The sequence below is a fragment of the Pan troglodytes genome, chromosome 7 (assembly GCF_028858775.2).
Source record: "Pan troglodytes isolate AG18354 chromosome 7, NHGRI_mPanTro3-v2.0_pri, whole genome shotgun sequence".
Lineage (NCBI taxonomy): Eukaryota > Metazoa > Chordata > Mammalia > Primates > Hominidae > Pan > Pan troglodytes.
This window is the reverse complement of record NC_072405.2, coordinates 71109606-71134251: the sequence shown is the minus strand read 5'-3', so window position 1 is coordinate 71134251 and position 24646 is coordinate 71109606. Positions and strand designations below refer to the sequence as shown.

At 38.0% G+C, this 24646-nt stretch overlaps 1 protein-coding gene across 3 annotated transcripts in view; it reads right to left on the bottom strand.

Moving 5' to 3' along the window:
* The window catches only part of NKAIN3 (sodium/potassium transporting ATPase interacting 3), a 750443-nt gene that overhangs the window by 515236 nt on the left and 210561 nt on the right, over positions 1–24646 (bottom strand). The window lies entirely within an intron of this gene.

Genomic DNA, 24646 nt, shown 5'->3' with positions numbered 1-24646 from the left:
TAACTACTTGGCTGTCTTATCTTATAGTCACTGGCAGTTCAGGAAGGTGAGGCTGTTTATACTTTTTTGGGATTCCAGTTACTTCCCGGTCAGGGTGCCCTCTCCTACCTCTTTTCAGATCCCTGAAGAATGACTCCATTCTGATCACTTCTCAATTTTGTCTCTCCACTTTCTGTTCCCTAAGACACTGAGAAAATGCATGCCCCACCCCCAGGTCCCACGTGGGACCTACTGCTCATCATTATTCAATTGACTTCATGAGTCCTTGGATTTGGTTTCTAGCTTTAAAGAAAGACCGAAAGTAATACAGGAAATGATTTTCTGGGTACAACTCAGGACTGCCATTTAAATAGAAATCTAGGGCCTTTTTTTCAATTAGCCCTGAAGCTTCCGTCTCCTAGGGCCATTTTGAAAATGTCTTGGTCGGGCTTTTTCTCTCCTGTTAGGACTCTTGGAAATCATTTTTCTTCTCTATTCCTTTTTTTTTTTTTAATCCAAACATTGCTTCCTTCCTAACTAGCCAAGTTAGTTACTTCATTACTTTCCCCCTGACCTTATCCTGAAAATACTGTAACATGGCAAGCTATGGAGTGATTTTCCCCCCAGCTTTATTAAAGTATGATTGACAGACAAAAATTGTATATATTTAGGATATAAAATATGATGTTCTGATATATGTATGCATTCTTAAATGATTACCACATTGCACTTATTAACATAGCCTCACACAGCAATCATTTTTTTGTGTGTGGTGAGAACGTGTGAGATCTACTCAGATGATCTCAGGTATATGTGGCAGCTAAAAGAAGTCAAATTCATAGTAATGGAAAGTAGCACAATGCTTATTAGGGTCTGGGAGATGGGGAAAGGGGGAAACATTGGTCAAAGAATACAAACCTTCAGTTATAAGATGAAGAAGTACTGAAGTCCTAATGTAAAGCATAGTGGCTATGCAGTGACTGAATTCCAATTTAAATTTTTGGGAAAAGAGATGCTATATAAAAACAAAGTGTTCCTTTAAAAACATCTTTGATTCAAAATAAAATCAAGCTAAATTCCAAAATGTTCTGGGGAAACGCTGGGATTTTTCTCATTTTTTCCTATTCTTTTACCTTTCTCACTTGTTTCTTTATTGTCTACAATTTCTCTGGGAAAGGCGGGGAGCAGAAATATCCTGACCAACCTTGCAACTATTGGAGCTTGTAAAATAACATATCTAAGGTTTATTTACTTCTGGACATTTACTCTGGGACCCTGAGGGCTGGGACATTCCTCATCTCTTCTCCTAACAGCCGTGATCCTCAGGATCACAGAGGCCATAGATACCTTTTTTCTCCTCTCTGACCTTTGAAAGGTTCCTGTTGGGCACATCCAGTGTTTCTAGAACCTTCTTAGTCCCTATATGACACCCCTCTGCCCTCAGAAACCAAAACTGATCTTTTATTTTCAAGACTGAGGACAACCTGGGATGAATCCAGATCTGGCAAGAAGCTGCTAACAGTTCTAGCAAGAGCTGGGCAGTCTTAGCCATGACAATACGAACCCAGTGGAGGGAACAGGGCCTTTGGAACTCAGATCTGGGTTCAAATTCAGGCTTCACCATGTAGAAGCCATGTGATTTGGGGCAACTTGATTTGCTCACATCAGTTCCTTCACCTGCCAAATTTGGATAATAGCTCCATTCTTGCTGGGTTGCTTAGGGGGCCAAATGAGATAATGTAGGTAGAGTACCTGTCAGAGAACCTAGGATATAAGAGGTGCTTAATAAACTACAGTTCTAATAATAGTGTTAATAATAACACAATTGATCTATAAAGATTTAAGGCATTTCCCACTGAAACACTCATGTCCAGGAATGAATCCTCAAAGTCCTCAGGTTTGGTGAACAAGGAGCCTGAGTGACATATCGAGTGCAACACTGCATTTTATGTCCTCATGAGGCTAGCACCTGCAGGCGACACTAGACACACAGTGAGAAGCAGAAACAGTGGATTGGAAGATAAAGGAGTGGAGGCCCTGCCTACTCCCCAGGTGAATGCCATAAAGCTTTACGCTGAGAGCTCTACAGGGCAGGGTGCTGTGTCTTACGAGAACCTCCTTGCGAGAACCTCCTTGGTGTCCAGCAAAACGTCATACCCAGCACACTACCTTGAAAGTTCTATGAGTATTTGGTGACCAATGCAATTTTTATTACTGTCTGTAACTCAGAATTATGTGGGAAGTTTTAGAAAAATACGGGTCAGCAACCCCCTAACCCTGACTCCATCCCTGATCATCTGGTTTATTTGGTTTAGTGTATGGCTCAGGAAATAAATATTTTTTAAAACCTTTCCAGATGATTTTAAAGGACTATCAGGTTAAGAAGCACAAAGGAAAAAGTATTACTTTATTTATATTGATAATAAAGATTATTAATAATGATAATGATGATACCACAAACAGTAACACTTATCTTCATGCTGCAGACTCTGGTAAGTGCATGATTGCATGACTTAGTGTTGGTAGAGTCAGGACAGGAAGCTGGATGTGAAGGACTTCAAAACTTATACCTTCAGTTCTTCTGTGAATTATATATTTTATGGGGCCATCCACAGAGTTACTGCACAATGCATGACTTTACTTTCTTCCAAGGTAACAGACAATCATTTTGGCAGTGGCCATTGGAGCCTGAGACCTTGGCTTTGTATAGTGGCATAATAGTCTAATGGTTAAAAGCATGCATAGATTCTGGACCTGTGTCACCTTGGTTTAAATACTGGAGTGACTACTAACTAGCTGGATACCCGGCTCTACTAGTTACCAGTTGATTAACTATGTCTCAGTTTCCTCATCAGTAACATGGTAATAATAATAATAATAATAACTCCTATCAGTTACATGTTTGTGCCCCTCCAAAATGCATATGTTGAAACCCTAATCTCCAATGTGATGGTTTTTGGAGATGAGGATTTGGGAAGTTATTAGGTCATGAGTGGGGAGAACTTCTGATGGGATTAGTGCCCTTTTAAGAACAGACGGAAGTGAGCTTGCCTTTTCTGGGAATAAATACCACTATTCACATAAAAATAATTCTGTTATATATGTATTGATTTTAGCTCACAGATATTAGTTTGTTTGCCAGGTTCAAGGCTGGCTCTGGAAATTACATACTTTTTAAATATTGCTCTAATCCCCTCACTGTTTTAGGCAGTCCTGCTTTTCTTCTCTGGGTCCCAGAATGTCAATCCTCTTATCCCCAGCTTCTGGCCTGTGCCCACAGGGTTCTTGCCTTGTTGATTACATCTTGACGGAATCATGACTAGAACTTCTATTTTACTGCTGAGTTACTCCATTCCATTTTCCTTCTCTGTGGTACTTTTTGGGTCCTGAAATACACACCTCACAGCAGCCTTCTCCACAAAATGAAGCAAGCATCCTCATCTCCTAGCAATACTATTTCTATCACCCAAGGAAGCTCCATATATGCACATATAAAAGGAATGGCCATAAGCAACCATCCTGTGAGGGAATAGTTTCCCGGACTCTGAGGCAGGGAGGAGAGAACATGCCCTCGGAGAGCCATGAAGTCAATGAAAATAAAGCCTGCATTGCTCTTTCCCTCATTGCCTGAGCCCTGGCTCACACAGGGAAAGCCTACAGTACTCATTCATCCAATTCACCAGTTTCACATTTTTTTTTACTGCCAGTGCAAAATAGATGTATTGTTGTCACTGTCTTTGGCAAAGGGCTCCAAAAAACATGCGTTTGTGTGTGTGTGCATGCGTACATTTGCGGGTGTGTGAATTATGTAAATCTGAGCCCATCCTTGCCCTCATTCCTGCAAGGAGCCTGCACTCCCACCTGGCTCAGCTCCATGTGTTTCCACACATGATTGATACGCTAACATTTCACCAGCTGTTTCCTCCCCATCTCTCTGCAGGAACATTTCCTGCCCTGACTTTTTCCTCTGCCCAGGAGATCTGTAAGAGTTTCCTCTGATTGCTCCTGTATCTTCCTATGTTTCCCTCAATCAAAGCTGACTATACATTTGTAGTCAAACCGCATCTCTTTCCACCCTGAAGTCACAGCATTCTTCCTTGCCTTTCATTTCCCCTGTCTTGGTGTCACAAGCCACTTTATTTCTTTCTGCTGACAATTTAAAGGGGCCACAGGAATTTTACATTAAAGCAAGAGAGAGGGACAAGCCAACAGAAGTTAAAAATAATAGTAAGTTACTGAAAAAAGCTGTATATGAGGCGGGGCACAATGACTTTTAAATTACTATAGAGGCCGGGTATGGTAGCTCACGCCTGTAATCCCAGCACTTTGGGAGGCAGAGGCGGGAGGATCACGAGGTCAGGACATCGAGACCACTCTGGCCAACATGGTGAAACCCTGTCTCTATTAAAAATACAAAAATTAGGTGGCTATGGTGGCACGTGCCTGTAGTCCCAGCTACTCAGGAGGCTGAGGCAGGAGAATCGCTTGAACCTAGGAGGTGGAGGTTACAGTGAGCCCAGATTGTGCCACCACACTCCAGCCTGGTGAAAGAGCGAGACTCCATTCTCAAAACAAAACAAAACAAACAAATGAAAAAAAAAAAAACTACAAAAAATCACCATAGAAACAAAAAGATACTAACTGTCTAACATGTGCACGGGTCTACAATTCTTTAACAGCAAACAAAACATGGCAATAGTCAACGCTTCCACAATAACAGTTTCAAAAATGTGAGGGCTCAACTCTTCTAAATTCTATCTGAATAAGATGAACAATGTGCTATCTTGTCACTTCCCTCTGTGCTTTTATATATCTATTTTTTAGTCACTACATTCCCTTGAAATATATGCCATGGTCATAAAACTTAAGCCTTCTTACTTTGTCTTAGAATTGAGCAGCAGAATGCTCCAAATTCATCCTAGTACAACCCTCATCTGAAATCCCTAGCTATTAACTATATGAACTAGAATGATGATAGTAATTACTGACATCTGGGGGACTTGATATGTGCCATGTATTTTTTCAAATTTCCTTATTTTGTTTCACTTTATTCTCATTATGAATCTCATGAAAATTGTGTCATTTCACAGAAGTGGAGGCTGCATGAGTTTGAGTAACTTGCCCAAGTTCAAGAAGAGAGCTGTAATCTGACCCCATTCTGCCACAGTACTTGTTCTTAACCACTACTCTCCACTGTGCTTCATATTAGTTAGATAACATGTTTGTTCATATTCCTTAGCAAGAATTTTTATTTTATATCAACATGAGTTTCCAAGGGCCCCTAGGCTGCATCACACCTGGGAGCCCATCACAAACATGTGCCTTTGGAGCTATTGAACTTTAGTATTCTCCAGAATCACTTGTAGGATCTTGTTACAGTACAGATATGTGTAGTCTACCAGCAGAGGTTCAGTCAGTTGAGGGTGGATTCTGGGATCCTAACTGGTACAAGCTTTCTTTAGGGATGATGAAACATTCTAAAATTAGGTTATGTGATGGCTGCAAAATTCCGTAAATATACTAAAAATCACTGAATCATACTCTTTAATTGGGTGAACTATATGGCATGTAAACTATATTTTAATGAAGCTGTTGAAAAAAAGTCTGGAACAGAAATGACCATGGAGGCACAGCCTTCTAGCCAAGTCTCACAGAAGGGCCCATGAAGAGCAGGGCTGGGATGGAAGTGTTGTGGCTTTCTCATTCATTCATAATATTAAAGTCATTTATAGCAAAGATAGAGATAGTAATAATTAATATCATGAAGACTTAACATGTGTCAGGTATGTTTCCAAATAATTTTCTTATTTTGTTTCACTTTATTCTCATCATGAACATCATGAAAACTGTGTTATTTCACAGAGGAGAGCTGAGGTTCTATGAGTGGAACACATTGTCTTTATTCTTTTTTTATCCCTTCTGTTCTTTGTTTCTTTGTTTTTACTTTCCAGTTTGTAGTTTTGGGAGGGAGGAGGGGATATAAATGAGTAGGCTTTAGTGTCTCTCTACTGGCTTTTTAGCTATGACTTTTAAAATTATTTTATAGTCATTGCTCTGAGAATTACAATATGTATGCTTAACTTATCATGATCTACCTTAAATTAATATTTCATATATCTCTCACATACTGTAAGAAATTTTAATTGACTTTTTAAAAATTTAGAAGAGAAAATAACCTTTTATATTTACCCTTTCATTTGCCATTATTGGGGTTCTTTATTCCTTATTAGATCTGGATTTCCATCTGGCACTTCATCTCTTTAGCTTACAAAACTCTTTTTAGCATTTTTGATGATTTGCATCTGTTGGCAACAATTTCTCTCATCTTTTGTTTATCTGAAAATGTTTTTATTTAACCTTAATTTTTGAAACATATTTTTAGAGTATACAACATTTTAGATTGATGATATTGTTTAGTTTTTGTGTTTTAGCACTTAAAAGGTTTTGTTCTATCTTCATGCTGTCATTGTTTCTTAAATTTATTATTATTCCTCTCTAAGAACTGGTCTTTTTTTCTGGCTATAAGACCATGTGGTCTTTGTACGTTTGCCAATCCAGCTCCCATTCTCTGCTTATTCAGTAAAATTCTATGAGAGGGAATTAGTAGGCTCCTTCAGATTCAAAAGTGACCTGCCAGCACACAGATTTGTCCAGCGTTTGCAGGTTTCTGTTGGACACAACAAAGACTGCCCTTCTTTAGCAGGTGGCTTCCCTGTGCTCCCTGTCTTAGGAACTGGTCTCACCTCCAACAGTTTGTCCCTCTGGTGCTTCGTTCACATAAGATTTCTTTGCGCCCACTGTGCTTCAACGTCTTTAAGGAAAAGTATATATTTTTTGTTTCTATGTCTGCTTGGTGATTTCTGGGGTTTGATCACATGAATGAAGATCTTTTACACCTTTCTGTATCCTAACTGAAAGTGGGATTCCACTACATTTCCAAGGAGCTTAAAATCTGACTGAAGACCACAACAACATTAGGTTGGAAATGCCAGGTGACAAGTAAGTCATGAGGACAACAAGTCTCTCAAGAGTTCAGAGAAGGAAGTAAGGTTGCTCGATACAAAACAGTGACACAGGTAGGAAAATTTCAGATATAAAAATAATCCATATTTAGTAGAAGTATATCCTAAATATTGCACGAGATAGACATATTAAAATTATTTCTTACCTATCTGAAATTCAAATTGAAACTGAGCATTTTGTATATTTATTTGCTAAATGTATCCCTGGGAAAGAGAGACCATTAGTAGTGTAGGGAAAGGACTCAGGAAGAAAGTAAAAACTGAGGTAGGCTATTAAGGAAAGACTGAGATGTTCAAAAATTGCCACATAATGTATATGCAGACAAGTACCAGGAGAAACGATCAGAGAAATGTGTCAAGTTCAAAATCCCTAAGGGTTCTGAATGCCAATCTAAGAAGAATGGATTTCATTCTGCTGGCAAAGATGAATAAGAAAGATTCTTTATAAGCTCCCATTTTTGACCCCTTTAAAGGTAACAGTAGCAATAAGAATCAATTTTATGGTATAGGTCTTCCATAGAGAAGTCCTTTTCAGATTTTATAGGGCTTTTTGCTTCAATAAGGTCCCATTTTCCTTTTTATGTTTTTCCTCAGGTTTTTACAGTCTTCCTTTGTTCAAGTATAAGAAATGATGATGGCTCTACCTTCAGGAAAGTGAAACGAATAAGATTTTTCTATTGCTGCCAAATAAATGAAAATGATAAATGATGGTGTAAAAATTGACAAATCTCAAGCAATAGACTTTTAACCATGTTTATTTGAAGCAACTTGCTGTACTTCAGTGCACAATTACAAATCATCCTTTCAAGTTCTTCAGAAGCTAAGACCTGCAAAGAGCTAATTAACTGCTCTGACAGCAGGAAGATGTGGCAACAGAAGGCACAGTTTCTGAATGACTGCAAGGTATTTAATTTGAATAAAAGGAGAATTAAACAGCAGCAGTGTGCAAACATAGCAGTAGATAGAGAATGCCTATATTAAAGACTCTTACTTGCCTTCAAAATCGACCACTGGAAATGTATATTGCAGTGAATGTTTTAAAGCACAAGACAGCCTCGCAGAGCAGACAGCAGAGACAGAAGAGTTTGTGTTGGTGCAGCTCATGCAGCGGAAACTCAAGTCTCCCCCTTGAGCACCTTGCCTGCACTGCGGATCAGTGTCTGGAACATGAATGAGCATCCTTGGTGCTTAGTGCTAAGCATGTGTAACTGAGTCAAGTGGCTGCCGCATCTTGACCAATTTGAGAGATGCATGCATAATCTAATATGTTCCTTCTTCATTCATTTGCAACTCTTTTCAGTCACTGAATGGACTTATTCTTCCCTGGATCCCACTGACAGGTGTGGGGAGTGGCAGCATCAATGGCATTTTTCTTGGATCCCTTCTGAGACAGTGCTTGAGATAACTTCAGCTAAAGCCTGCCGGCTGCTTCTCTGTCTCCTCTCCCTGACCTACTCCTGAAAGCATGTACCCTACTAAGTGGAGGTGATACTAACCTTTATTGAGGTGCCAAGTACTTTCATATGTTATTTCATTTAATTCTCATAAGAATATCCTCCAGATAGTGTTACCCTTGTTTTGAGATAAATAAACTGAGTCTCAGAAAGATTGGTATCTTGCCCATCACTCAAACCCTGGCTTGCTGACTCCCCCCGCATGGACTGCCTGCACAGCTTCCCCACTCAGCTTCACCTTCCTTGCTTCTAGGATCTTCTGCTCTGGTTTTCCTTGTAGCCTATTCCTGATTCAGTTTTTATTTCATGTGGAGTTAAAGGCCCCATTCCTTCCTTCCCACTCAAGGGTTGAATCTTATCTGTAACCGAGTTCAGCTCACCCAGGACTGAGGCTGGCTTGTCCTTGTTGGGTTGCACTTGGGTCAGCTCCCTGAACTCCTGAGATTTTTAGATACTTTCTCCAGCTCCCTTTCACCCCAGTGAGTTCAGTGAGCTGAAGACTTTTTTTTTTTTTTTTTTTTTAAACAGAGTCTTGCCTTGCTCTGACACCCAGGCTGGGCGCAGGCTGTTTGTTTGTTGGTTGGTTTGAGACAGGGTCTTGCCTTGCTCTGACACCCAGGCTGGAGCAAACTGGAGTGCACTGGCACGATCATAGCTCACCACAGTCTTGACCTCTTGGGCTCAAGCAATTGTTCTCTCAGCCTTCTGAGTACCTGGGACTACAGGCACGCTCCAGCACACCCAGCTATCTTTTTCTTTAATTTTTGTGGAGGTGAGGTCTTCCTATGTTGCCCAGGCTGATCTCAAACTTCGATCCTCCCTCCTTGGCCTCCCCAAGTTCTGGGATTATAGACGTGAGTCACTGCGCCCAGCCCCCAGTGAGCTGAAGTAGAAAGTGCCATTTAGTTTCATAGTTATGTGAACCCTATTACTAGCTGAAATTTGATGTTTTTTCACAGCTGGTTTTCTAACTTATATATACTTCCTCCAACAGGAGACAGCTGAGTGTTTGCATATAAGGCATTGTATCAGTAATTCTAATGTTCCTATAGTACACACAAGATTTTTCTTTTTTTAAATAACATTGACAACGTTCGTAAAACTTCGTTTTCACAGAACTTACAAAACATTTCAAGCATATTTAAGAGTATAGGAAAAATACAGCATCTATGTAATTATCATCACCAGGATCAAACAGATGTTAACATATTGCAATTTGCTCCAGATCATTTTTTTTTTTAGAGAAGTAAATTGTTACAGATATTGCTAAAGTGCTACTCTCATCCCTTAACCCGCCCTCCCCAGGATTATCCACTCTCTTGAAAATGGTGTGGATCATTTTCATGCATGTTTATGAACTTCTACACTATGAATAAATTCATCCATAAACAATGTTTGTGAGTTTTAAAGATTTAGATAATTGCAATCCTATTGCACATTTTTTTCGCAAGTTGGTTTTCCCCCACTTTTTATGGGTGTCTATCCGAGAGAAACTAGATAAGCACAGGAACTATGTACAGAATTTTTCACTGAATGTCTGTGTGTTTTAGTTTTTTTAAAAAAGGAAAACATCCTAATTGTCCCTCTGTTGTACAATGTTTACATAAATGTGATTTATTCATTAAGTGGGATGCTATCAATGCTATCTAGCAGTTAAAATGAATCAATAAGATCTACACATATTTATAGAACCTAAGTTGTTTTTTTTTAACTGCATTTAGGCCAAAGGAAGCAAAGAATATAAAATAATATTTTTTGTATGTGAGAGAGTAGGCTTTCTGCTTGCTTCTATTTAATATTGTTCCCTTGATAATATAAAATATTGAATAATTTGATATACGAAACATCTTAACGTTATCACCGGTGGGGGAAAACAATGTTTCAGTATTTTCATTGTCTAAATCTCTGCTCTGCCTTCAGCTCATGTGATGAACACTGCAATGCAGGAGAATTCTGCAATCCATGAGTTTGTGAAAATGTTGACTTAATTTAGTGTCTAAATCCTGCATCTGCAGTTAGCAAAAAGATTCAGGATTTAGATATTAAATTAAGTCAACATGTCCACAAACTCCTTCAGCCCCTGTCATTGATTCTACTAGAAAACTTAAGATAATGGAAAAGGTATCTGTCATTCATTCCAAAGAAATTGTTCCCAATTACTATATTTGTGGATGGCTATCAGGTCAGTGGTGGGCTTTCTTGCCCTTTTGTTTTATCAAGTTAGTTCTAAAAAGACTTCCAATAACTCATTTGTATGCATACTGGAATTTCCAAATTGGCAGCCCTAAGTACCACAGCACTAGAACTGCCATCTATAGACGACAGTAAATTACTTTCAATATTACCTCCAGACTATTAAAGCTGTAGTCATATGAGAATAATGCACACTTGTATATTGCTACCATCAGTAGGTACCCAATCAATAAAACAATATTGCTCAGTATTTCAGCAGAGTAGAGGTCTGATAAGGTAATGGTAGCTGGAAATATGTTAATAAATATATTTAGTAAAACCTCTATTAGTAAAGAAGAGGCTGCGGGGAATTGGGAGAGCTGCAAAGCATACCAGGATCTGTGCAACTCAAAGCTAGAATTCTGCTGAAGACACTTTGTTGTAGTTTAACCTGGAAGAGAAGTGATGTGTGAACCACACAATAAGTATTGAGCCATACAATGGAGTTGATGAGAAATGCAGCAATTCCCTGACCTGCCAGAATAGGTTAGGTCATCCTGTTGTAGGCTTTTACTGTACACTGCAATCTTTCTTAGTAGAGCTTATCACTACTCTGGATGTGCAATTCTTTGTAAAATTAGGTGATGAAGGTTTCTTTCCTCTAAAAGCCTCTAAGGTGGATGGAAGCGACCATGCCTGCCTTGTGAGTTACATATCCTCAGTACCAAGCAAAGCTCTTTGTACACATTTAAAAATAAAGTCATAAAAATAGTAAAGGGAGATGAAAGGGGAAGGGCCCAATCTAGAGGTCTTATTGGGCGCCAGTCTTGACAAGGCAGGCCTTCTCTGTGTCTGCACTCTGCGTGCAACCTGTCCAGCAAGAGCAGAATGTTAGTAAAACCAGTGGGGCAGTAGAGTAGAGAGCTCACGTTCATATTCAGATAACTTGGTTCATATTCAACTGTATCGTTGACCTGCTTTGTGACTTTGGGCAAGCTACTTAACTTTCCTATGCTCTCACACATAAGATGAATAACTGTTTCATACATTGTTTTTTAAGGATGAGATAATCCCAGGTATTGCCTAATAGCCTAGAGTCTGTGTTCAAAACATGTTTTCTAGTATTGCCATTATTATTCAAGATTAGAATCTATTCCTAGGGAATTGGAGTTGATAAGAAATCAGAAGGCATGACACTAAACTCTAATCCATTGATACTATTTTAGAATGGGGTTCTAGGCTCGGAGGTGTGAAGTCTCAGAAGGAATCAGTAGCATATTTCAGGAAATAATAAAGAGTTACGGTCCAGGCCAACACAGGTGACAGGCCAGGGGAGGGTGGAGAAGTCCTAGGCATTCAGGGATTGAAAAGTAACAGAACATTGGGTTAGACAAGAATAAATTTGATTATTGGGAAGAATGCAGATATCCAACCTAGTAGATGTCAACTAGGTGCTGGGATTAGGGTTGCATTACTCAGAATTAGTTGATCCAATTTTGAGAAACTTGCAAAGAGATCGGAATTAAGACGGGGGATGACAAATTCATTCTGATGATGCCAATTACTTCCAGAAATCTTATCCAGAAACATAAACATGACATTAAGCAGAACTCAAATTATAAGAACATTAGGAAAGAAAAGTGGTGGCCATACACTCATAATGCATTTATTAAAATTAAATTACAAGAAAATTGGAATAAATAAATACTAAATTTGGAATATTTTTCACTTTTGGCAAATGGCTTTCACTGAACAGTGAGAAATTGTAGAACAACAATGAAGAAACTTTAGAAAATGACTGGCAACTGTAATCTTGTCCAGGCATTGCCAATGCACAGCAAATGTGCTGCCATTTCCAAATTCTGTGGGCTTGGTGGACCTCAAGGAAACATCTCTTCATTGCTCCCTGGTGAGCTCTTACCTGACCTCAAGACACTTCTTAACACAGTGCAACCGCCTCTTCCAACAAAACTGGTTTGGCACACAAGGGAGGACATACTTATCTTCCTTGATCTAGATTAAATGATAAAACTGAGATCTACTGAGGCTGAATCACTTTCTGCCTAAAATTTCACCTTTCCTGGTTAGTGTATTTTCCCTTCTATTTTCATAATCCTAATTTCTGTTTATATTTATATTCGATTAACATTATTGTTGCATTAGATACACTTAGACAAAATATCAGGTGTTAAATAAACAAGTAAATAAAATGACATTTCTTAAGTCTCATGACTACTTCTTAGAATCAGGATTCTGGTCAAATAATAATTACTTGTGGCTGAACTTATGTAAGAAAAAAATGAAGGAAAAATGTGCTGGTTAAACTCAATTAAAAATAAAAACTCTGAGGCGGGTGGATCACTGGAGCTCAGGAATTGAACACCAGCCTGGGCAACATGGTGAAACCCCCTCTCTAACAAAAAATGCAAAAAAATTAGCCAGGCATGGTGGTGTGCAATTGTAGTCCCCAGCTGCTTGAGAGGCTGAGGTGGGAGGATGATTGCTTGAGATCAGAAGGTCAAGGCTGCAGTGAGATGAGCTCGTGCCACTGCACTCCAGTCTGGGTGACAAAGTGAAACCCTGTTTCAAAAATAAATAAATAAATAAATAAATAAAATAAAAACTCTTTTCAATGAAATAATATTTTATTTATTTTTATTTTATTTATTGAGCATCATGGTTACTCTCTTTGATGTAAAAATAATTCACTGAGAGAAAAGGACATAAACACAACCTATTTTATATGATTTTAAAGGAGACCTGGAAGTTCCAAATTATCTTCCTCCAAAGCCTTGTAAATTCTAAACAGTAAAAAATTAGTTAATGAAAAGTGTGATGCTTTGTTATAGCCTACATATTGACTTCAGATACATTTATGACAGAGCCAATTATATTTTTGTGTCAAGTATTTTTACACTGATCAAAAAGGAGCACTAATTTATGAGATTTCTGATAATTTAAATTAGCTATAGGAGTTTACAGGTGTTGTACCTTTGTTTTCATAAGGTTGCTGATCATGATTGTGATTTCATTGCCACAAAATTCTTAGGATTTCTCCAATTTTTCTTTTCTAAAGAAGTATGTAATCTCTTTGTGGTGATGCAGTTTTTAATAAATGCAATGAAATAGTATGAGGAAAGCACTAACCAGAATCTCTGACTTGGTTAGGACTTGGGAATGAGGAGGCAAGAAGCAACATTCTAGGCAGAAGCAGCAAGAGCAAGTGCAAAGGTCCTGAGGCAGGAATTAGTCAAGTACCTCTGAGAAATAAAAATGAAGCTCCTGTGCTTGCTGTAGGGTAGAGCTGGAGAGCAGGAAAAGAAGTGAGGTGAGAGGTTGGAGGCAGGTCCTATAGAGCCCATTGTTAGGCCATGGATTCAAATTTAAGCCCAATGGAAAGATATTTGAGAAATTTAAGCAAGCAAATGTGTGATCTGATTAACCTTTTAAAATGAGAGTATCTCTCTCTTTTTTTTTAAAGGCAGTAGTAATGCCTTTTCAATTTATTTAACTCTCATCCACATGTGATATGAGTGATTGCTAATAACATAAAAGGGAGAAATAGAGATGTTAGAACTATGGATTGCAAAAGAAGAATATGCATTATACTCCATGATATGAGGCTTTTAAGACCTAAGTTTATCCTATGGCAGAATTCATCTTTGTACCATGTGCTATGGCAACAAGAAAGTCAGCAACTTGGTGTGATGACATTGCAGCAAAACATGATTTTAGTGTGCTCACCCAGAGTACACATTGAAGAAAAGTGACATTTAATTGAAGAATATACTATTAAACACAACTCTCCTTGCCCTTTCTTGTGTCAGGGTATGAGCTGGAAACCGCAGGACTGGTTAAGACTTTGTCATTGTCCTTTAACCCATGTGCATATGGCTCATTTGCACAGACATTTATTTTGGAACTTTCTCAGTTCAGTTGTTTGACATCTGAGTACTAAGTATCTACATATTACTATCTTAGAGATGAAAACACTGATCTTTAATGAAATTAAGGAAACCTAAATCACATATTTTGGAGAAAAATTGGTCATTGGAAAGAAAGGTAGATACTACTGCATTAGTAATAGGTCATATAAAATAATTTTCATATCTATATTAAACTATTACTTGAGGAAAACAATTGACTTACTTTTTCAAATTTCCTCTGTCCAAAAACCTTCAATAATAATAATAATACATTATTAACTTGAACTTTCATTAAGGTTCTCTTCCAATTTGTTTAAAGCTCCTGTTTTCACTGTGCTCTGAGATTCACCCAATCTAGAAACCCTGGAAATTACCTTGCTATCGTGTCTCTCAAAACTTTTTTTTCTTTCTTTTTTCTTTTTAGATGGACTCTCGCTCTGTTGCCCCAGGCTGGAGTGCAGTGGTGCGCGATCTTGGCTCACTAAACCTCTGCCTCCTAGGTTCAAGAGATTCTCCTGCCTTAGCCTCCCAAGTAGCTGGGATTACTGGTGTGTGCCACCACACCTGGCTAATTTTTGTATTTTTAGTAGAAATGGGGTTTCATCATGTTGGCCAGGCTGGTCTTGAACTCCTGACCTCAAGTGATCCACCTGCCTCAGCCTCTCAAAGTGCTAGGATTATAGGCGTGAGCTACCGTGCCCTAAAATGAAAGTATCTCTTATATTTGAATTAGTTTTATTTAAACAAGTAATTAGACCAAGAGCAGGAACTGCTGCTTCTCCTTCATCTTCAACACCTTCACATTGTTCAACTCACAGCTGTCCAAGAATAAATGTTTACTGAATGAAGGAGACATTGGATGGTTTACTGAATGAAGAAATTAATATAGGAAAATGACTATCAATGTACGTAGAGGTCAAAACACATATTGAAACAGTCCTGGCCACAGCTAAAGTCTGAATGGATGGGAAAATACTTTAAAATAGTAGGCATTTATGATTTTTTGTTGCAGATATAATTAGTCCCTTGTTTTTTTCCTTCTTGAAAAGTTTGTTTATTCTGCAGTTGTTGTGTTAACGTTCTTGTTTTATTTAAATGTTTCATTGCCGATTAGCTTGCATTTATGTAGCCAGGATAATCAGGTTGAATTACATCATTTTGGGGAGGTTAAATTCTAGTAATTATACATTTGCATCTTACAATTATAGTATAAATCTGATGATGTTATGTTACTTGCAATGTATACAATAATGATAATTTAAGAAAGATGTAAACTTAGAATTCTGGATTTTATTGAGTTAAGCAATCTCTTTAGTCTATAAAACTGTTTGAGCTTGAATATTTGAAAATAATAAAGCTGTAAAGTGATACCTTTCCATTTGAGAGTTGGAAATGCGATATTTAATCTGTCTTTAAAATGTTTTCCAAATAGGCAAAATGTCACTTAGGATATAGCATAAGAAAACTCCTTCTACATGCTAAGCTCAGTACATTGAAATGCCAATTCTATCTTCACCTATAAATAATACTCCCAGTTATTTTTGCAAACAAATTGTAAGTTTCATTATGAAATATCTCTAGGATGCATAATTCACAGGTATATCTTTCTTACAAAGTGCAAATAATTGAATGATACAGTTAGGCATGTGAAATGTCAATAGTATCAAGAAAGATTCTACTTTTAACACTTTTCAGAGTCAGGACTAAAAAACTGGAAAGTTCAGTTGACAATAAACAACTATTTTGCTTTTCAAAAACTGTTATACTTGAGCATCTTCCTGACCCATCACGGGAGACTTTTCTTATATTAGAAGATTTAAAATATCATTAGGATATATCTGTTACTATCTTCAAATAGAACATTCTAACTGGCACTTAAGATAGATACTCTTTAGCACTACGCTTCTATCAGGCAATAAAATGTCACTGAACAAAAAGACGGCCCACATAGTAACTGATTTTTTAAATGTTACTTTATGAATTAAATATCAGTGACTTCTTTTCTAACTTGCTTCTGTGTGAATCCAAATATATATATTTAAGTATACTTGTATGTAGGAAGATTAGACATTGATAATTATTTGATGAAATACGCTGTTATCAGCAACAGGACCTCCCAAACTCAGGAGAGTTGTCAGATGGCACCAGCTTTCTGAGTTTTAATTTGAGAATACTTTCCAAACATTGCACCAACTTCTATTTATTGATTTTTAGAGAAACCTTATTTTGTAATATTTGTAGAGCTACAGGGAGGTTGCACAGACAGTATGGAGAATTCCCACATACCCCTCACCCAGTTTCCTCCATTGTTAACATCTTAACAATATCAAGGTACATTTGTCGAACTAAAGAAGGCAACAGTGGTGCATTGTGATTCACTAAATCACTTATGTGGATTTCACTAGGTTTCCCATGAAAGTCCTCTTTATGTCCTAGGAATATCCCCAGTTTTGTGTGTATCTGTGGTACAGTATTCCCCCTCATCTGCAGTTTTTCTTTCTGTAGTTTCACCTTTCACAGTTTCAGTTACCTGTGGTCAGCTACAGTCTTTATTACAGTATTTTCATAGAGACAATATTTATATAACTAATTACAGGATATTGTTAAAATTGTTCTACTTTATTTATTGTTAATCTTTTACTCTACCTAATTTATAAATTAAACTTTATCACAGATATACTATAGACATAATATAGAGAGAGTCTGGTGTTATATACAGTTTCAGGTAGCCACTGGGGATTTTAGAACATATTTCCCATGCATGAGAGAAGACTACGATATATACAACAAATACACACAAAGCAGAAGAAAAATTGCATATAAAATGACAGCATTTAGGGACAAAGATTCAGCTTTAGTGGCAAGGAGAATAAACAAACCACCAATAGTTGGTATAGCTTTCCATGCTGTATATAGATTTAGATGCTACAGAATACAGTCCAAGGGCATGAGTTTTGATAACAAATTTGCATTCAACATTTTAGAATATGCCTGCTAGCTTCCACGACAAGACTTAAAAAGCACTGTTATAATATGATAGTGTAGAACATACTAGGGATTTTGTTTGTCTGCTAAGTACCTGTGCATTCCAAGGTGAATTGAATAGATTTTCAACATTTTCTGAGGTAACATCAATATTAATTGCTAATAAGCATTCTACTGTGCCTAAGATAGATTCAAAATTTACTATAGTCTCTTAAACCGAATTATAATGGACCAAACTTATTATTCATTGCACATTTTGTTGATCCTGTTTATACAGAAACATTTATTAGCTGTGAGTGAAATTGTAAAAATGGATTAAAATGCCAACCCTCCCTCTAAACAGCTTAAAAATCTAAAAGGAGAGACAAAAAGGTAGAACAAATAAGTTCATAAAGATAGAAGATGAGAAGTGCTATAACATTTGAACCTACAAAATGTGGTAGGAACTTTGGGAACACAAATAGCTGGGAGAAAGCCGTCTTTATGGGAATGACTGGAATGTTTTGGGCATTCAGTAACAGGAGAGAAGTTCACTCATTCTATGAAGTGAAAATGGACTGCACCAAGGTTTGCAAAGCCCATATGTGAAGTGCAGATCCCTGAAAAGAGGCCGGTTGCTGCCTAGCTCCAGCCAGTTGCTCTCAGCCTGGTTCACTGTGTCAGATTTTCCTCAGACCCCAGGAACCAGAAACACAGATTTTCATCTAAAAGTCTCTTCATTATTGAATATTGCCAATGATCCTTTTTCTTTTGTAAAGATGTTGTAAAGGTAAATATATATATGTCTCCTAGTCCAAGTTGCCTCATGGTTCCCAGATTGTGACCTCAGGCAACATACAGGCAAAAAATGCAGCCCAGGGAAAGGTATACAGGGGTTATTCAGAGAACGTAAAAGTATAATTTAGCAGAGGTTTAATCTTCCTGCCAAGTAGGGTGGACAGCAGGGACTTTGCCCAGAGTACTGACATTTTAAGATTTAAGCATTTAAATTAATGTAAAAAGTTCAGTGTCAGTCAACAAATAATTAGTTCAAGGATGAAGCTCCCACATTCCATGCATTGCTAATAGCAATGAACAATCGGTGCATTGTGAATTATATCATTGGTTTGACTTCAGTACTGCTCGACCTTGCAAAAAAAATTGCTAGTGATCTTTATGCCTCCATTCTTCCTCTCCTGCTCTCCCTCCAATTCTGAGTTGGTGGTCTTATGCCTAACTTCTTTGAAAAAATGGAAGCATTAGAAGAGAAAGGATTTCCACATGTTCCCACCACCAAAACTGCCATCCCATCTGCGCCTGTGCCCATGGACTCTGCCTCTCTTCTTTCATAATGAACCACCTGCCCACGCTCTTTGTCTGTGAGAAGCCATCTTTATTTTGCTCCTTTCAAAATTCTCTCTTGGTCTTTGCCTTTTGATAGTTTAATTATAATGTGTCCATTATAATTTTCTTTGAATTCATCCTACTTGGAGTTCACTGAACTTCTTGGATGTGAAGATTAATGTTTTTAAGCAAATTTAGAAAGTGTTCTGCCATTATTTCCTCAGTTATTCTTCTTGCTTCTTTGTCTCTCTATTCTCTTTTGGAAGATCACATTTATGAGTATGAGCAGCAAGGTCTGCTTGACAATTTCCCACAGGCATCTGAGGCTCTGCTCAGTTTTCTTCGTACTTTTTTATTTCTGTTACTCTCACTGAATAACCTCAATTGACCCATTTTCAAGTTGGCTGGTGATTCTTTCTTCTATTGGCTCAACTCTGATCTTTTGAATTTTTCTTTTAGGTTATTATACTTTTCAACTTCAGAATTTCTATTTTTATAATAATTTCCATCTCTTGATATTCTCTATTTGGCAAGATATCATTCTTACACTTTAGTTCTTCAGACAATATTTTCTTTAGTTATTTGAGCATATTTTAAATACCTGATTTAAAGTCATTGTCTAGTAAGTTCAACATCTAGGATTCTCTAGAAATAGTTGCTATTGATTGCTTTTTCCCCTTTGAATGGGCCACTGTTTTTTTGTGCCTTTGAATGTCATGGTATTTAAGAACTGGATATTTTGAACATGGTAAGGTGGCAACTCTGGGAATGCACTTACAGTCTTACCCAGGGTTTGCAGTTATTTCTTGCTGTAGTTGTGTTTGTTTGATGACTATTCTGGAATAATCCTGTAAAGTACACATTCTTTGCTGTATGCAGCCACTGAAGTCTCTGCTTTGTTAACTTAGTAGAGTAACTCAGTGGTCATCTATTCATTCCTAACCAATCTTCTGTCTTTGCTGAGGGACTCTATGTGTGTGTTGAGACATACTTTCAACAATCATCAAGGCATCTGCAACTCTGCATTAGACTTCACTTCCTGTTTCTGCAGAGCCTCAAGATTGACCAAAGGTGAGTGTTTAGGGCCTCTCAGGTTTTCCCTGAGCAGGCACAGCCCTGGACAGGTACTCAGCCTTATACCTGTGTATGTCCTTCCAGGTTCTCAGAAATATCTCAAAGCTTTTAAGCTCCTACGGACAATTCATTCCCAAGATTTTCCTTTAAAGCTTTCTGGTTATTCTACTGATTGCCACAATTGTTATCCATCCATCTAGGCAGACACAAAATTAAAATACTTCCCTCTAATTGTTTTAACACACAATCCTCTGAGCAAAGGCTCTTCTCACTTGGTAGCTCTGAGTAATGTCAAGTACAGAGAGTTGTGCAAGTGAGGTCTATCGAGTAAAAAAGACAGGTCAAATACTGACAGTTCTGTGGGAGTGAGGATTTGAGTAAGCTCTAGCTCCATTCTTCCCTCTCTGATGCTTGCCAGGCTGCAGTGGGAATGTGAGCTCTTCTTTATCAATACTGTTGTAGATCTGGAGAGCAGGGAATGGGACTCAAGTGAATTAAATACTACAAAGCTCATTGTTCTTACCAACATTCAGCTGTTTTTCTTGAATAAGTGCACCCTGATTTCTATAAGACTTTACTTAATTTCTAGACTTCTAAACAAGTTTATTCTGACCATTTTGCCAGTTTTCTTTTTTTTTTTTTTTTTTTTGAGATGGAATTTTACTCTTGTCACCCAGGCTGGAGTGCAATGGTGTGATCTCAGCTCACGGCAACCCAGCCTCCTGGGTTCAAGTGATTCTCCTGCCTCAGCCTCCCAAGTAGCTGGGATTACAGGCACCTGCCACCACACCCGGCTAATTTTTGTATTTTTAGTAGAGACGGGGCTTCGCCATGTTAGCCAGGCTGGTCTCGAACTCCTGACCTCAGATGATCCACCTGCCTCGGCCTCCCAAAGTGCTGGGATTGTAGGCATGAGCCACCGCACCTGGCTGCCAGTTTTCTTATTGCTTTGATGGAGGAGAGAATTTTTAGAGGCCCTTACTCCACCGTTTCACTGGCGTCCCACCGCATTCTCTTAACCGTTCTATTATAAGAGCCTCCTAACTGGTCTGTTTTGAATTGTACCACATTACAGTCTATTCTCACAATAGCATATAAAGTCATGTCATGTTACTTCCCTTGTTCAAAATCCTTCAATGACTTCTCATCTCTGTCAAAGGAAACACTAAGTTCTTAGCATGACCTAAAAGTCCCACATGATATTTTCTTCACCTCCCTCTCTGGACTCATTTCTTACTGTATTCTCTCTGTTTACTCTTTACTCCCCTTCAGTATCCTGGCCTGCTTGCTCTGAGCACACTTTATCTTTGCATATTGCTGGAATGCTTTCTTCTCCGATCTATGTATTGCATACTCCATTTTCCCATTAGATTTCTGATCTCATATCAATTTATCATAGAAACTTTTCTTGACCTTATCTAAAGTAACATTTCCCTTACCAAGTCACTCTGTACTCTGCTTTGTTTTCCATCATTGCATTTATCATCCCTTGACATTATATATTTTTTCATTGTTTGGCTTCTTCTACCAAAATGTAAACTGCATAAAAGCAAGCATGTTCACTGCTGCATCCACAGTGCTTAGAATAGAGCCTAGAAAGTAGCAGGCACTCCATAGACATGTACTGAGTATGTGATAAATGTCTGTAGGGGAGTAGTGATCATTGTTCACTTGGCCTAGTAAACAATAATCATCCTTATCTAAAGCCTCTGCTGAAATTTCAGCAGCCCTGACAAGGCTGACAGCCTTTAATTATCATGAACACTCCCTGTTGCTCAGCTGACCTAGACTTCTGGGAATGTCCTCGATCTCCGAGGCCACAGTCAATCAAAGTTGCCAAGCCAGGCTGAATTTCAACTCCAAATATTAGCTGAGGCCCTGATCTAAACTGGAAGCCTGGCCTAGATCAGATCAAGATGCCTCATGATCAAGCATTGCTGAGGACAGAGGCCTGCCAGTCTAGGGTCTAATAGCCCAAACTTGCTAGGCTTTTTTTTTTTTCTCTGACAACACACACATAAACTCTACCTTTTTCTCCTGTCACAAGGGCATAAAATCTAATCTTTCATCCTATCAGTCATGATGTTTGAATGTTTACTGCTACAGAGAGTCTGAAAATCTCACAGGAAAGATAAAGAATTCTAAAGAATTTCGATTTTACTTTTATTGACCTGTTCCAAAATAGACTCGTCCCTACAGCCCAGAAGGGGTACCTTGGACCAATCAGCCACATATGCCCTTTCCTTCTCTCAATACCTTCTGCAGAGGTGCAATGAATTCTGATGATAAACTTTAGATATTGGGAAGTTATGTCATACATCACAGACATTCATTAAATGTTTCTTGAATTTTGGTGAAGGTTTTCCAGTCCTTATTTATTGAGTGGGTGGACAATGTTTTAAGAACATGAGAAAGACCTTTCATTTGACAAATGAATTTTGTTCTACAAAGGCAAACTTTTAGAAAAGTGTCTGCCTCAGCTGCTTTTTCTAATCAAGATGACTTGTAGGACATGCATTCTTCCAGGCCTTCACAGTGACAGACGACTCAAGGTCTGGTACTAAATTACCAACAACCTTTATTCACTGTTGTCATAGGGTTGGGTCTATCACCTCCAAACCCAAACACACATTACTCTGCAGTCTGGTTCCCATGGACAAATAGGTTTTGATGTGATTTTATTCTTAAAATGCCTTACCCCTTTCTTGTAAACATTATCTACTTAACATGATTATTTACACATGGTCCATCTTATATAACTTTTTTTTTATAGCTTTGCTTACTCCTTAGGTTTGGCAAATAAATTTTTGTAGAGATGGCTCTAGGAGTAAGCAATGAAGTCATAGGGTTGAGATTTAAGACCAGGCCTGTTTCAGAAGCAGCAGCATCAACTAAGCAGCTGGGGAACAGAGAGAGATTAATCTTGACAGAGTTAGACATGCAGATACTTAGAAAGGTGATAATATGCTTTGAGCTGTCTATTATGATGCTGTTATTTTTGTTTCATGTAAAACTATAGCATTCGAAGACCAGACAAAGCTGGATTATACACTAACCAGTCCCGTCGAGGGCCTACCTATGCATAGAATCCAAATAAAAGAGACAGAAAATCAGTAAGTAATCAATAGTGAGATAATTACAGTGTAGTGGCTTAAGTAATCTTGGCCACATGTCTGTTTTATCCACCTGAAAAAGACTTAAATAAGTTCCCCCTGAATAAAAATTAAGTACAAGCAGATGCTAATGTCTGTGGTAAGAAAAAGCAATTTATAATATATGGCAAATCCAAGTTATTTTTTATTATCCACCTATGCCTAATTTAATACACTAAAAATATAATAGGAATTATTTGTGTAAATTTAAATCAATGGTAAACTGTACTTAAATCACACTTCATTCAATATTTTTTTAACCAATCATTGTCTGCCTAGGAAAAAGAACTCACAGCTAGAAAAATAAGGAAATGGATTTTCAAATGAAATTAGGAAGCATCTTTAAAAGACAAAAAATAACATTTACAAGCAGCAAGTGGAAATCATCAAGTGCTCAATTATATCAAAGTTACACAGTCATAGTTGGAGAGGACTTCAAAGGCAGCATGCTTACCCTCCAACAGATGAAAGAATTTGCTCTATCACCCATCACTGCAATGTTTATCTCATCTCTTTGTGAACACTACTGGTGACAGAGAGCTTGATACTTTGCAAGGGCTTTGCTCATGTGTGAACACTCTAATTTATTTTTAAGTTCTCCTGAACCAAAACACTTACCAGTAGTTTAACCCAGTAACAGATCTTTATATTTCTCCCTGGAATAACATAAAATTAAAAAATCCCTCTTCCATTCATGGTCCTTTCAAATATTTGAAGATGACGTTTATATCCCCCACCTAAGGCAGTCCTTTCTCCAGAAACATCCCCGATTCAGCCACTTCCTGTGTACACAGTTTCCCTAACTTTCATTACTTTAGTTTCCATCTTTATTCATTCAGTAAATATTACTTAAGCACCTACTACATGCCAGGCACTGGAGATATGCAGATGAATGAAAAACCCAGCACTTTCATTCATGGAGATTAAAGTCTGCTAAGAAAGGCAAACACTTTAAGCATGATAATTTAAAATGAGATGAATGGTACAACGAGAAAGGTCATGAGCACTTTTCAATTACATTCTTATAAAGTAGTGCCTAGAACTATGTGCAAAACTCCAGGAATCGTTCTAACGAAGGCTGGGTGCATTAGGATTATTTATCACCTGATCTAAGCCATGATTTTAAAATTTGGTTAAGATTGCAATAACTCCAAAATCACATCGCAGAGTGCGAAATATTCATACTAAGGCTGAGATAAGTGGAAACTTGTATAATCAGTTCACAGCAACAGCTGGGTCCTATATCTACATCTTGCTGCTCCAGGTGAAAGTACAAACTGTGTTGGGGAAAAGGCCAAGGCAAACCTATGATTCAATGACTGAATGCCGACTTCAGATACATATCAGGAAAAGGGCCCTCTCAGAGATCAAGAAAGATTTCCTTTTTTTTTTTTTTTTTTTTTTTTTAAGACGGAGTCTCGCTCTGTCGCCCAAGCTGGAGTGCAGTGGCGCCATCTCGGCTCACTACAAGCTCCGCCTCACAGATTCACGCCATTCTCCTGCCTCAGCCTCCTGAGTAGCTGGGACTACAGGCGCCCGCCACCACGCCTGGCTAATTT